The 3,813-nt window shown below is 38.7% G+C and overlaps 1 non-coding gene across 1 annotated transcript; it reads left to right on the forward strand.

Moving 5' to 3' along the window:
• Positions 1 to 429: 429 nt before the first annotated feature.
• LOC122054380 lies at positions 430 to 535 on the forward strand. Its single transcript, XR_006132700.1, has one exon. It is a non-coding gene; the product is annotated as a small nucleolar RNA R71 (small nucleolar RNA).
• The last annotated feature ends 3,278 nt before the right edge of the window (positions 536 to 3,813 follow it).

Raw genomic sequence — 3,813 nt, forward strand, 5'->3', positions numbered from 1 at the left:
CTTTTTCAAAAATTCTTCATGATTATTTTCACCTCTCACTCAATGTCATTATGATGTTCACTAGACCTTGTCTGTGTAGGAGGGAGATCATGTTTGAACCATTTTGAAACTATGCTATCAATCTTTGCCTCCAACTGTTTGGACCTCACATTTTGTGACTGGAGATTTTCAAAACACTTAGGTGGTTGAACTACAATTTGTTTGACAGACTCTTTTGCCTTCATGGCTTGCACTTCTGAAACTATCGGGGAAGAATCCATCCAACTTTTATCTGACCATTCTTGGAGGTTCATTGTCACTTGATCAATTAATATATATGCTTCGCCCACACTCTTATTCATAAAAGAACCTTCAGCTGATGAATCTAACAAAGATTTATCTGAAAAAGAAATCCCCCTGTAGAATATATGCAGAGTCAGCCATTTTTCCAAGCCATGATGAGGGCATTGTCTTTGTAGACTCTTGAATTTGTCTCATGCTTCAAATAACGACTCTCCATCAGTCTGAGCAAAATTTGTTATGCAATTCCTCATGTAAACTGTTCTACTTGGAGGGAAAAAGTGATTCAGAAATTGCTGCTTCAATTGTTTCCAACACATAATACTTTGAGGACGGAGGGAATATAACCAAGTCCTTGCTTTATCCTTGATACTGAAAGGAAATGCTATCAAACGAACTGCATCTGCTGACACTCCTTAACAATTCACCATATCACAAAGCTCTAGAAATGTCTCAAGGTGCAGATAAGAGTTTTCTGATACTTTTTCTCCAAATTTGTGACCTTGTATCATAGCAATTAACTCTGGGTCTAGTTGGAAACTTTCTGCTTCGATATGAGGTTGCACAATCGGAGATAAAAATCTTACAAAAATATGTGCATAAATTTCTCTTAAAGGCCTGCTTGACATGTTAGTGCTCATGGATATCTAAGAAAAATTTATGAGAAAAAAAATAAAGAATTAAAGATGAGAAATAAAATGCTATATGAAAAACAAGAAAGAAAATGCAGAATTTAAATTGCAAGAAAGAAAATGCATAATGAAAATAAGAAAGAAAAGGAAAAGGGAAAAAGATAAATGTTTAGAGTAACTCATATGCTAATCAACTAATGTTAATCGAAAATAGTCCCTGGCAACGACGTCAAAAACTTGTTACGTAACCGCAAGCGCATAGTTTCATCATTAGTAATAAAAAGATATCGAATCCATAGGGATTGTTGATTAAGCACTAGTTAATTTAGCACGGTGAATTGTGTAGATAAACGTAAGATTGGTTGGAAAAGAGAGTAAGAGAAAGAGAAGAGAGAAGAGATGATGGATCTTGAAAGGGGTTGAGCTAAAAGAATGTGAGAGATGGTTTGAGGTGCGATTCTAGGATTTTGGTTTCCTTGTGATGCTAGGTGATGTTACATAGATTGCTTAGTTCCTATCCTCTATGTTCATGCTCTTGTAGGAAGTTAGATGCATTACTGACTCTCCCCTGCAGTGGATAAGCCGACATGATCTCCTACTTCATATCCTATGCTACTAAATGGAAATGATTTCTATGAACTTCGTTAGTGGGGCAGCCTGTCACTAACGTCTCTCGGTCATACAACACAGAAACACACTAACACACAATAATATAGAAATATAAAAAATAGTGATTATGCTCGATCCCCTACTTCCTTATGGAGATTTGTTTCTCCTTTCAAGCTGATACTCTAAACGTCCGTTAGTTGGGTAGTCTGCCACTAGCGCACCTCGGTCATACGATCTAGGGTGTCCCCATACGGGATTAACAATTCTACACAACTATTTAATAAAACATGCAAAAGATATATAAATAAGCTTTACACACATTTCATCAAACATTAACAAGGCATTAACAAGTCATTGAATAGAAACATGGCAAATCCACATAGTTTTACATCTCCATCACATCACAAATACTCCCTAATCCTAGAAAGGAGATCTACTCTATTACAAAGGAAGAACAGGCTCAAAACAGTAAAGCATACTTACAACCCTAGATGTGAGAATAATGGGAAGAAGAAATGTTTGCTGATGTTTCTGATATCTTGGGGATGCCTCCTTGCTCTGGACGGATTGTCAAGGAATGGAGGTGAATGAAGCTCTACGATTTTCCCCTAAGGGGAGAACTCTTTCCCAAGGAGAGGGATGAAGTACTAAACCTAAGATGAGTCAAAGAATGAGGTTCTTGACCTTTTTATACCTCCTCCAAACTGCCCAGAAAAATCATGATTATAGGGGGCCGGTAAATCTGATTTTTCACCCATTAAACCCGGTTTTCTTGTGCTTCACCCTGAACCAAAGTTGTATCTCTTGAAATTATCCACAATTTGATATTTGGATCGAGCCCTGGCTCAAATCGAGCTAAAAGTTATAGTAGTTCAAAGTTTGGTTTGCAGTTTGGACGGAGTTCCAAATAAACCCACGGTTGGGTGGCACGACCGTACTATTTATCACGGGTAGACAGTGCTATCTCTCTATTGGATCTGAAGCAAAGTTGTAGATCTTGAAGTTAGCTACGTTTCAGTATAAAGAGCAGCCAAAAACTCCAACTGAACGCAAAGTTATGGCTGTTTTACGATCGGTCTGCAATCTGCCCAGAATTCAGCACAGCTCTATTTTGGCGTGCCACAGCCCTGTGGCATGGCCGTGTGAGATCCACATGGCCTCACTGGAATTCCTCTTGGGTTGAGTCACACGGCCGTGACATTCTTCTTCTCTGCCAAAGTCACACAACCGTTTGGATTCACACGGTCGTGGCCTTCTTCGCCTGTGGAAAGTTGGCACGGTCGTGCCATTTGGCACGGTCGTGTGCTGCCTGGCCATAGGATATTGACACGGCCGTGTAGCTCACACGGCTGTGGCTTGATTTGCCTATGGTGGGGGAGCACGGTCGTGTGGGTCACATAGCCTTGGCTTGATTTCTTCCAAAGTTGTTCTCGTATGCATTTTTGCTCCATTTTTGCTCTAATATGCGTTCTGTCAATCAAAATATACAAAGAGCAGATATCCAAACAGAATATAATGGAAGTATTACATTATAATGAAATAGAGTGCAATAAACATAGATTATTCTCATGAAATATAAGTAGATGTGTGTCAAGACATGCATAAAAGATTATTCTTGAGTTCTACTGTTGCTACTGTAACTCCTCTTTTCTCGACATTCATGTGACTGACTTGAACGTCGGAGGGCCAATGTCGGGGACCCCTTCCCTGGCCCAGCACTGACATTATTTGTTCTACAGAACGAAGTGAAGCCCACGTCCAGTCAGCGAAACCGCCACCTCCTAACTTTCCAACTTCACGCTTTCGGACAGGATCAGTGGCAAAAGGTTGCAATCAAAGATCTGATATTGACTATGATGAGATATTCGCTCTCATTGCTTGATTAGAAACTGTCAGACTAATCATTTTTTTAGCAATCCAAAATACGTGAAGAATACATTAAATGGATTTAAAATCTATTTTTTTAAATGATATTCTCGAAGAAGAAGTCTATATTCGATAGCCATCAGGTTATGAAGTCAACTGACAAGAAGACAAAGTTTTAAAATTAAAGAAGGCTCTCTACGGGTTAATACAAACACCAAGGACATGAAATATCCAGATAGATAAGTACTTGCAAGAGAAAGACTTCATCAAATGTCCTTATGAACATGCACTATACATTTAGAGTAAGGATAAAGATGTTTTGATTGTATGCCTATATGTCGATGATTTGATCTTCACATGAAGCAATCTAAGTATCTTTGGAGAATTCAAAGAAGCAATGACTAAAGAGTTTGAGATGACTGATTGG

This window comes from Zingiber officinale, chromosome 3A (assembly GCF_018446385.1).
Source record: "Zingiber officinale cultivar Zhangliang chromosome 3A, Zo_v1.1, whole genome shotgun sequence".
Classification (NCBI taxonomy): domain Eukaryota; kingdom Viridiplantae; phylum Streptophyta; class Magnoliopsida; order Zingiberales; family Zingiberaceae; genus Zingiber; species Zingiber officinale.